Source organism: Acipenser ruthenus, chromosome 4 (assembly GCF_902713425.1).
Source record: "Acipenser ruthenus chromosome 4, fAciRut3.2 maternal haplotype, whole genome shotgun sequence".
Classification (NCBI taxonomy): domain Eukaryota; kingdom Metazoa; phylum Chordata; class Actinopteri; order Acipenseriformes; family Acipenseridae; genus Acipenser; species Acipenser ruthenus.
Window position 1 is genome coordinate 9,831,498 of NC_081192.1, and position 12,470 is coordinate 9,843,967.

The following is a 12,470-nucleotide window of genomic DNA, read 5'->3' on the forward strand; positions in this document are numbered from 1 at the left end:
ACACATAGCTTAGAGACTGCAGCTCTTAGATGTAAAAAATAAATAAAATACAAAATAAAGAGGCAAGTACTTTTAAATCATATATATATATATATATATATATATATATATATATATATATATATATACAGTGCCTTGCGAAAGTATTCGGCCCCCTTGAACTTTGCGACCTTTTGCCACATTTCAGGCTTCAAACATAAAGATATGAAACTGTAATTTTTTGTGAAGAATCAACAACAAGTGGGACACAATCATGAAGTGGAACGAAATTTATTGGATATTTCAAACTTTTTTAACAAATAAAAAACTGAAAAATTGGGCGTGCAAAATTATTCAGCCCCTTTACTTTCTCTCTCCAGAAGTTCAGTGAGGATCTCTGAATGATCCAATGTTGACCTAAATGACTAATGATGATAAATAGAATCCACCTGTGTGTAATCAAGTCTCCGTATAAATGCACCTGCACTGTGATAGTCTCAGAGGTCAGTTTAAAGCGCAGAGAGCATCATGAAGAACAAGGAACACACCAGGCAGGTCCGAGATACTGTTGTGGAGAAGTTTAAAGCCGGATTTGGATACAAAAAGATTTCCCAAGCTTTAAACATCCCAAGGAGCACTGTGCAAGCGATAATATTGAAATGGAAGGAGTATCAGACCACTGCAAATCTACCAAGACCTGGCCGTCCCTCTAAACTTTCACCTCATACAAGGAGAAGACTGATCAGAAATGCAGCCAAGAGGCCCATGATCACTCTGGATGAACTGCAGAGATCTACAGCTGAGGTGGGAGACTCTGTCCATAGGACAACAATCAGTCGTATACTGCACAAATCTGGCCTTTATGGAAGAGTGGCAAGAAGAAAGCCATTTCTTAAAGATATCCATATAAGCCACCTGGGAGACACACCAAACATGTGGAAGAAGGTGCTCTGGTCAGATGAAACCAAAATCGAACTTTTTGGCAACAATGCAAAACGTTATGTTTGGCGTAAAAGCAACACAGCTCATCACCCTAAACACACCATCCCCACTGTCAAACATGGTGGTGGCAGCATCATGGTTTGGGCCTGCTTTTCTTCAGCAGGGACAGGGAAGATGGTTAAAATTGATGGGAAGATGGATGGAGCCAAATACAGGACCATTCTGGAAGAAAACCTGATGGAGTCTGCAAAAGACCTGAGACTGGGACGGAGATTTGTCTTCCAACAAGACAATGATCCAAAACATAAAGCAAAATCTACAATGGAATGGTTCACAAATAAACATATCCAGGTGTTAGAATGGCCAAGTCAAAGTCCAGACCTGAATCCAATCGAGAATCTGTGGAAAGAACTGAAAACTGCTGTTCACAAATGCTCTCCATCCAACCTCACTGAGCTCGAGCTGTTTTGCAAGGAGGAATGGGCAAAAATTTCAGTCTCTCGATGTGCAAAACTGATAGAGACATACCCCAAGCGACTTACAGCTGTAATCGCAGCAAAAGGTGGCGCTACAAAGTATTAACTTAAGGGGGCTGAATAATTTTGCACGCCCAATTTTTCAGTTTTTTATTTGTTAAAAAAGTTTGAAATATCCAATAAATTTCGTTCCACTTCATGATTGTGTCCCACTTGTTGTTGATTCTTCACAAAAAATTACAGTTTCATATCTTTATGTTTGAAGCCTGAAATGTGGCAAAAGGTCGCAAAGTTCAAGGGGGCCGAATACTTTCGCAAGGCACTGTATATATATACACACACTAGACTCATGCTGTATTGTTTATAGAATTTCATTTACAATTATGAACATGTTTAAGAACACAAAATGCAAAATAACAGACAAATATTCAATACAAAGCTCTGATGGGCACACATCTCCTGTGTGCAATTAAAAGTGGGATCAGCAGTGTAAGTTGCTTCTATCTAAAGTTATCACTTTAAATATAGTCAACTGGTAAATGTAATGACAGTTAATGATGCACAACTGACTGAAAACATGGACTGTAAAGATATAACCACTGTAGCAGCCTAAGGTTTCTTTCCTGAAATGTTTTCAAGATTTTGTGCTCCCAACCACTATATTAATATAAAAGTCATTTGAGTTGAATTACAACATACCACATGCAACATGAAACAGTTTCAATTAAGTGGGGAAAAAAAGTTTGTACTCAGTGGAAAATCTGGGACCAAGGATTCAATATTTGAAATGAACAGACTAAAAAACTGAATGTATCCAAATGATTTCATAAAAAATAAACCTTCTGGGAAGGGTGGGTTTTTGTAATATAATGAAACTAATTTTTTCAAGATGCCACGGCCTTAGTGCCATTTCTCAAACGAGCTACCGCGTGCTTGATCTTGGATGCCTATTCTTAATACTGTAATAATATTGTATGGACTTTAAATGGCACTGCTGATGGCAAATGTTTGAAACAGCAATCTAACTACAAACATTTACTCTTACACCCAAGTTCAAATGCAGTTCTAATACATATCTGGGTTGTTTAATTCCATAAACCTTATCTGTTGTGCATTTCCATTCGCTACATAGGTCTCGCAGTTACTATTCCTGTTTCACTTCATCTCAGACCACGCAAAACCACATCCGTCATTAGGAAAGCATCATGTTGGTAAATGACAGGAAAGAAGGCAATTTCCCTCTCCAGGTGAAATGACCAAGAAAGTGCAAGACTACCTTAAAGTAAGTCATGCAAACAGAGCCTTTTTTAACCTAGTACCAGTTACCAGCATGAGAGTAGGTAATTTTTCTGAGAATTTATGGAATTATTTTGATAGCTAGGACCGCTTTATGTTTTTATTTTTTCTTTGTAATGTTTTATATCAGACACAGTTCAAATTAATGTTCTCTGCATCTCACAGAAAAATCTTTTCTGAGCAGCAGTAGAGGGCCTACATGTGTAGTGAACTGACTGGATGTTTCTGATACAGCTGAGCGGATATGATGTTACATTATGCTTTGTGATAAGCGGCAGTATGTTGTGCGTGCTTTATAGCAACAGGGGACTTTTAATGGAATAGCAAACACTGTTATCTGTTTATAACACATAGGGGTTAGAGTTCAAAAGTGCAGATGTTGTACTCTGTATGATGTTATGCAATAAAATACAAGAGCTGGGTTAGAGTTGAATAGTTACCTGATTAATAATGTAATGTTTGATATAAACAAAAAATACTTACTGTTAAAAAGCTAATTAGTCTGATCTGGCAAAACAACAGGGTTCATTTTCAATAGATTAAAGTGAAAAATGATTTCAAGGATAAGCATGAAATCCACTCAGAATGTTAAGATGATGGTTGATTTATAACTATCTGTTTTTTCGGTTTTTATTACTTTCATTTTTCGGTGCTTATTTTTTAGCTATTTTTATGTAAATAGTTTTTTCTGGGCTTTTGCTTTTTATATACTGTATGAAATTATTGTTTTCGGTTACTTTCCAAATGCTTTGCCATTTTTTTTCTGCCAAAATATGTATAGTACTCAACAGTACTTGCACACTTAAGTTGTACCTTCTTTTCTGTTTTCCACAACAAAATCCTTATGGTCACGGGCACATTCTTCTGGGGTTTTTGTGTGTAGGCATTTCTTTACATTTTGCCACAATTTGCAATTCTGTTTTAAATTCTCTGTATCTTAACTGTAATACAGCTTTAAATCCTGTGAACAAGCCTCCATTCCTGACTGTAATCTCGTTTAAAATCTCGCAAGCGGAGTCTCCAATAGAAATGTAGGAATATGCTGCCACTCAATAGTTGGGGCGGGTTTAAAGTATTCAGAACAAATCAATAATAGATACAAGTCAGAAAGAGGGACACTGACCAGCTGCACAAGGAAAGGTATATATATATATATATATATATATATATATATATATATATATATATATATATATATATATTGTAGTCGTACTAGGTTTTTTATAAAATGGGAAAGGGGTGGTTAACGTGAAGGGGTGGTCCACTGCTTTTTCCGGTGGTTTCCGGTGTTTATTGGCTACACATAGATTTAATTTATTTTTTGTACCAGGGGTGTTTTATTGTTTTTTATCGGTTAAAACCAGAAATCAGAAGCCCTATTTATAACATACCCTCAGCATTTTATTCTGATAAACAGAATAATTAATGACTTACCCCAAAACATATCAAGATGATTGTCATTGGTTAATCTATACAATAATACTGAGCAATAATAACAAAAATATTTTGCACAACAGCTGAGAAAGCACACTATTGTATTACTTGTATTGTAACACTTGAAATGTATTTGCTTACGATTGTAAGTCGCCCTGGATAAGGGCGTCTGCTAAGAAATAAATAATAATAATAATAATAATATTGAAAATGTGCTGTGATGCTCAATGGGTTCTTCCTGGTTACCAAATTACATCAATAAAATTAACAACTAGCCCTGTCCTCCAACAGTCGAAACCCATTTGACTTTTACTAAAAGGTCACCTCTGCTAAACCTCTTGGGTTTTCTCAACTAGAAAATAGTTTTGCCTAATATCCTCCAATTGTTAAAACGTTACATCATCGTGCAATCATCTGGAGACGTGCTAATCCCAGATCAATCTTGTTTGATTGTGAGGGGATGTGATTGTTCTGCATTTAGGCTGGAAATGGTTGGGAACTGTATTTCCCAATGTGCTTTATGAATGAAAGGAAAATTGCACCATTGAGCCAAGTCAACGACCTCAGTAAGTGAAAAATATGCACAGGTCAATGAGGGCTGTTATGATAACCCAGAAAGGTGAACGGCAACAATACACTTTGTGTTTTATGCTACTTATTTGCTGCACTCATAGTATTTAAGTAAACCTCTCAATGAAATTTGTTTTCAGCGTACCGTACATACTTGTATGAGGGGAATCAAGCCCATTATTTGAATGTCAGTTAACTACTGAAATTGAAGCACTACCTGATCAGTAAAACATGTACATGTATGTTTTATGCATCAGATGTTTTACAGGTGTGACGGGGTGTCCCGCCCCTTTGTGTGTGTATATATATATATATATATATATATATATATATATATATATATATATATATATATATATATATATATATATATATATATATTTAGCACACATTGCAAAATGTACAGATGAGTTATTCAAGTGAATGAAGTCCTGGGGGTCTAAGATAAACACAATGTGTTAGAGTACAGGGAAAATTATTGTTATTTCTTAATGTTTTTTAACCACACTTTTTAATCGACAAGTTTCCTGATGTATGTGTCATTAATGTGTTTGGATGCTATCTGTAGCCAGGTCAGGTAGATGATCTGATTGTTATCTGCCCACTGAATGGAACAGTAATAATGACTGACATCCCATTCATACAGGCCTGTAGGTACCTACCAGCCAGCTTTTATGTGCAGCACCTTGTTATCAGAGATTTGCATTTAAAATAAACTATTGAGACATTTTCAAGCTTTTTTTCCTACAAAGTATAAAAGTAAAAATATTAATAACAATAACAACAACAACTACAATAATAATAATAATAATAATAATAATAATAATAATAATAATAATAATAATAATAATAATAAATTTCAAAATTAAAATAAACCAGCTTTAAGATATCTGATATACCATACTCATTTCTAGTTTTGTAACTTTAACTGGTATTTTTCTCATTTTGAAAAAAAAGTTATTCAGTAATGTATTTGGTTTAATAAAGGATTCATGCAGAATCTTCAAAAAAGGGTTATGGATTATGTGCATTGACAGAGCAAAACAATATATAATAATTAGGCACAGCTGCAGGATATATTTAAAGAAAAGAGGGAGCTGTAAGATCATATAGCATTTACATCACTTTTATGAATGGCTAGTCCTATTAAAGTGGGATGGGGTACCGGAGGTCAAGTGAAAAGCTGCAGACAGAATACTTTCATTTGCATGTTTGTATTGCAGGAGCCAAATTATAATTACATTATGATCAAATCCTGGTTATATTTGTAATATTGTGTGACGTGTGAGATACATTACTTGTAAATCATCATTTGTAGAAATATGTATATGAAGAAAAATATTAAATAATTTTGCAGGAACAATTATTGTAGGTTTGTTTCAGGATAATAAAGAAATATTCTCTCAAAGTTACAACAAATTCAAGGCAGGTTTTAGCATGCACAGGAACATGTTGAACATTGCTTGAAAGCTTTCAATCAATGAATGGACAATGGGACACCAATGATCAGTCACTACGGAATTGTGTGTCCATGTTTGCATTGTCTACGATTTCAAAGAAAGACACTTTACAAGAAATCACTCCCCAGAATTAAGACGTGTGTCTTTTACACTTTACAAATAATCTGGATAATAAGTAATCTGTTTTTTACATAGTTGCATTTCATTTTCAAATAATCACTAACTAAATCCACCACCTTCTCCATTAACTGTAAACTGTAAAGATGTTCTGGCCTGCAATTTTTATCCATAATGTGACATTAAAAAGAAAGGTATTTCATGTGAGAAATGCATTAGTGCAGGTCCTGAGTATTGTATTGCTGTTTAGATGCAATGCACCAACATATTAAATTGCAGTATGAACATATTTTGTTTACACATCTGGTTGTGTATTTGTAATGTAAATGCAATGTAATAACAAATACATTTCAGTGTAATTACAGACACTTAATGTATCGTGTAAACAACTAACCACCTGTATCTCCAGGTCTCTAGACAAGCAGAGCTACAGCTGAAACTCCAATGATGTTCTATTAGCTAGCTAATACCAGTGGAAGTCAAAAATTACAGAATACACAGAGGGTAGTGTTTTGCAATTCATTTTCAAATAAAAACTGGAAATTGAAACTACATTTTTCCTTGTCAATGTTCACAAGTCAAGCCCTTTGTATCTTTAAATGCTTCTCCCAAAGTTATGGGATTTAGGGGTCTATTCATAAAGGGTTAACGCCTGTTGAAATGAGAAAACAGGAGTACATGATCGGATTTCGTCTATAGCCGCCTATTTAACGGCAGCTGCTATTCATAAGAGATCATTCAGATGCGTTGTTAAGCCCCAACTGTTTTTGTCTATGAAGGCATGTTTTAACAAATTGAGAGAAAGGTTAACGATTACTTCATTAGCATAACGTTTTCATCGGTCCTGAGCGTCAACCTGCTATTCATAAGAGTGAACGACAGCAAAATGCTGTTGATAACAAGGAGTTTTTGAACGCTTTCTACAGTCAAGTCTAAACTATTTTATTTCTACACTTGCTCTGTTATACAGTTTTACATACCCATGATTAACAACAACAACAACATTACTATGACTACAACTACTAAGACTACTATGACTAATAATAATACATTAAAGGATTGATGGTTTTAAATGGAAGTAAAATCAATATTAAGGAGTTGTTTATCATTCATCTTATACATATGTTACAGCATGTCATTATCAGTATTACATTATAGTACACTTCATAATAGAAATCAGTACTTTTGTTAAAGTATTCATACATGATGGTTTACAAGCATACATTTTACAACTTTTTTTCTGTTTTCAAAGTTAGTTTTTAAAAATTAAATGTCTGATATTTATAAAAACTGTTCTTGACAGTTGTTGCCTTTTGTTAACAATAGACTACCGTATACTATTTAAACAATACCAAACTCCATCAAAACAGACTTTAAAAACACATGTGCACATCCATTTACCCCAGTGATGAGTTATCAAAAAAGAAAACTGACACAAAATGTACTGTTTAAAAAGCTCAAGTGTAAGCGGTCACATGAATATATGTACATACTGAAAAGCCTTCTGGAAGAAGAATTTCTCACATTTCTAACAAAGGCTGACAATGCTTGCAATATAAATCTGGAGGAGAGGTCTGCTTTGATTTGATACAGTGCTAAGAGTTTTTTTTATCTACACTATCAGCTATTTATGAGTTTCTAGACACTCAGGCCTGGATGTTCATATATGAGTCTAATACCTCTTGAAATGGATTCAGTCTGTATCCCTTGGAATTGAAAAAAGATGAAACAAATTGAAATATCTGGTGTGAGAAAAAAGATAGAAATCCTTTACTTAAATTCAACATAATAAACACTACAGCCAAGAGCCTTCGACGCATGTGTTCCTGTTATAATACAGTAAAATAAACAATACAGAGACAATACTTTGTTGTTCAATATAGGTGCTCAATATAGCAAATATGGTATATTACATAGAATACATTTTCTCCCTCAGAAAGCATGGGGCACAAATTATTATTTAAAGACAGAAATGATAACTAAGCAATGATATTTACATATTCCAGACATATACATTTTGGTTCAAATATGTTTTCATTTGCTTGTTTTCAGATATGGCACACCTGTTTAATCAAACTACATATACTGTATTTTAAAAATGGTAAACTCTGGCACCCCGGGACACACAACTGTTGGAAACACAAATCTGTCTCATATAGTTCATTAGTGAGAAAACAGTTGATCAAAGCTCAGTAGAAAAAACATAAACTGTTAAAACTAGTTTATATTGCCGCATATAGCCTGTTTTCTATTTTTAGTTTTTTATAATTAGCAGCTTTTAATGCAGGGAAAAATATAAGCCTTTTAGTCGTTTAGAAGTCAATTAAATGCAGCCCCACTTAAAATTGAGTGCAATTTTAAACCTTAACCTTAAATCTTTGAGCGACCATGTTTAAAAATCACACTTGTTAATTTAGCCATTTAAAGGCCATTTAAATCCAACTTGACCCATGAAGTCACTTTTTTATTATTTGAGAAAATCTATTTAATTACACAGTGTGTTTTAATATAATGTGGAAATATTCCATAAACACTTTCAATTTAACTTTTCTAAAGCCAAACATTACGTTATTTATGGAAAGCCACTTTCAGCAGTTTTTTTTAAAATTTTAACCAAAGCATTATCTCTGCTAAATGACAATGTATCAAAAAAAAAAGAAAGCCTTATGGGAGCAAAAGAGACTTCATAGACGTGCAATTCATAACTTGATTGATTTTAAGGTCCTGCTTATAACTTATAAAGCCTTAAATGGTTTGTCCAGTCTTATTTAAGTGACCTTTTTAATGCCATATGTTCCTAGATGGCCACTCCGATCCCAGGATCCTGGGTTTCTTATTATTCCTAACATTAAAAGATTACAGGTGGCACAGCCTTCAGCTACAGGGCCCCTAAACTATGGAATGATCTGCCAAGTTCTGGAAAGGAAGCTCCAACTGTTGCAGCTTTTAAAACCAGACTAAAGACACATTTTTATAATCTATCTTATTTATCCTAAAATGATTGCATTTTTCTTTCTCTTGTTTTTTGTTTCTTTTATTGTCTTCTCTTCTTTGTATTGCTTGTTACTTCTTTTACAGCTGTCAATATACTGTTCTGTCCATGTAAAGCGCTTTGCAGCAATTTATTGCGAAAGGCACTATATTAAATAAAGATTGACTGATTGATTGATAAGCAACAATATATAAATAGGTTGCTGTTTTACTTTTCTCTGCTGCTGTACAAAATGTGTGCTTTTCATTCCATTTAAAGTAGATTGTTACAATACAATGCAATACAATACAGCTTGTTAGCTATTCATTTTTAATTTTATTTGGCATAGCATATATAATTCAGTACATAATAATTTCATATTTCATAAATCATATTTAATTATTTATATTGAAATAACTTATAATTCATAGTTATATTTATTGTGTTTTATTTTTTATTTTTCATGTTATCATGTATTAATTGATTTTCAAGCCAGCCTGAAACCATTTGCAGAATTGAAAGCTGAGTGACTATTATTACCCTTACCCCATTTTAATATTATATTATAAAACTGCTCCAAAATGTCACCTAATTAGTACACAGGAAATCATATGTATTTGTAAGAGGTAGGCATAGTGTTCTTCAACAAAGTTTAAATATACACTGGTATAATATATATACTTTTTGTAAGCATTTCAAAGCACAAATATACTTTGGTCCCTTAGTACAATACATTTTAAAATACAACACGGCAATTCTATAAGTTGTTTCTTATTTATTGAAAATATTCTACAGGTTGTCACTATTGTCTGTCCCTTAGATTTATCTATGCAGTTTTTCTTCATACATAACCCAGTTCCTGGAAGCTGATTGACAGGGACAGGTTTGTGAGAAGGTGTTGAGCATGTTGTTAACATCTGACACCCAGGAACAAGACGTCTGCAAGTCAACTTACAGTACTGTATACACAAACCCAAACTCACAGCCTTCCCCCTAATTACTTATGAACAACATAAATATTACAGCAACTAAAAACAAAATTCCATACAAAAGAGATGTGTTTCTTCTTTTAGAAAATTAACCACTTAAAAAACATCCTTTGAATTTAAAAGTTATTTTTCAATCCCTAAACACTACAGCCGTGCCACACATAACACTGCTGATCAGAAAGCTGAAAGAAAGAAACCACATGTGTATTAATATGGAATGAATGACTAAATAAACATATAACTTTACAGTGTAACTAATTGCCCTAATTTGAAATGTAAACATACAGGTTTTTAACTTACCAGCGGGTCTCGGATGTGGTTCTGCAGAGCTTCAGACCACTGGTAGAGCAATATCACAAACCGTTTAAATGTCTGCAAAAGTAATTTCCCTCAAAATGTACTTCATTTCCTTTCTCAAGAAGCCTCTAAATGTGGTACAAGTGGAAAGTTTGGTTTAGGCTTTAATAGTTGTATAGTATACATTGGCTGGGTTTACATGCACATGAAAATCGACTCTACAGTCTTGACTCTGTGACGTTGTCACGCGAATCGGTGATGTTGTCATGCAAAACAGCAAAAGAACGTCCTTTGGTCAGCGCGACTTTAAGGGCAGGGTCAATCGCTTTCTCACGATAAAAAGATAGCTGTAAAACCCCATGTAAACTGGAGATGGCATTGTGCTTGTGGCTCAAGAGGTTTCAGCAGTCAAGATCCTGTTTTTCTGAATTAATATCACGTAATCTCCAGCAGAAAGGCCATCCAAAACATAGACCCCCCCCCCCAACACACACACACTGTACATTTATGGAGTACTTCAACACTAGAACCGCCATGGTTCTACGCATACCTACAACCGCCGGTACATTTTAAACATCATCAATATTAAAATGAAAGACAAACTATAGGATACAACTCAAAAGTTTTATTCAAGCACATCATATTAAACATCTGCACAGCCAAATGCCGTATTTAAATTAACAATTAAACACAACATGGTTTATTTTCGAACTTACCACATATAAAGCACTACTTAAAACTATAATAAAACAAACATTTCAAAAGAAACTAGTGTTTAAAACAGGTACATGCACATACAAAACTGTAAAAACAAAAGTAGTTTTAAAACAAAAGTAACATATGATTTATCTTGCGTGTGTGTCACCTGCAGCACAGAATCCAGGTTGCAGTTTTGTGATGAAGCGCTGTGGCTAGCTTCAAGATGAAATCTCTCCTACATTGTACAAAACGAAGGAATTGATGGCTGCCTGGTCCATTAGAGATAACAACAGGCTTGTATAAATATATATTTATTTTAAATTGAATATTGTAGGTTATATTCAAAATAAAAACATGTATTGTAAAAGGCGGTTCTAGTGTTAATGAAATGTAACTTTTAGATGTTCCACAAACACACAAAAATATAAATTCTAAGTAGTAAAACTTGTAGAAATTATATTTTATATAATTTTGTGTGTATGTGTGTGTGTGTGTGTTGGAAAAGTAACCAGGCAAACAAGTAGCTAATGCACGGCATAATTCAGAATGTGCGTGACAACACGTGGATTCATGTATCTTGTTAAATGTTTTTATCTTCATGGCAACGCATGCAAGCTCTTCTCACGATATTACAAGTCGTTCTTTCCCTCATTAGTATGCAGACAGGGACATTAAAATATCCCCTCCCCTAAATCACTATGACTGCAGTAATTTGCATTGTCACGGCCCGATTTGTCGTCCCAAATCAAAACTCCATGGAAACACAATTCCTGACGGCCAAAACATTGTGAGGAAAACTGTCATGATGTGTCCATGTAAACACCGTCACAGAAAGACTGGATCAACAATATAATTATTACCTATAATAATAGACAAACAGACAGATAGAGGTAGACAGACTGGCAGTCATAGAACAAATATACTAAAATACTGAGCCATACAGTTGCCAATGTCTTCTAAAGATATTGTAAGAAAGATTGAATACAAATAAAAACGAGAGTATGGAATTACATTTTTACAATTCACATTAATTTTTACAGACCAAAATGTTCTATATTACAGTTGGAGACTATTAATAATACCTTGTAAGCTGTACTAACATAGTGAAGGCATATCTGTTAAAAACAGAACAGTTAATTAGATATCATATCCTGCAAATTGCTGTCAATAACTGCACCACAAACTTTTCAAATTAATCTTGAAATTATTAAACAGCAGCATACTATACAGGGTTAAAAAG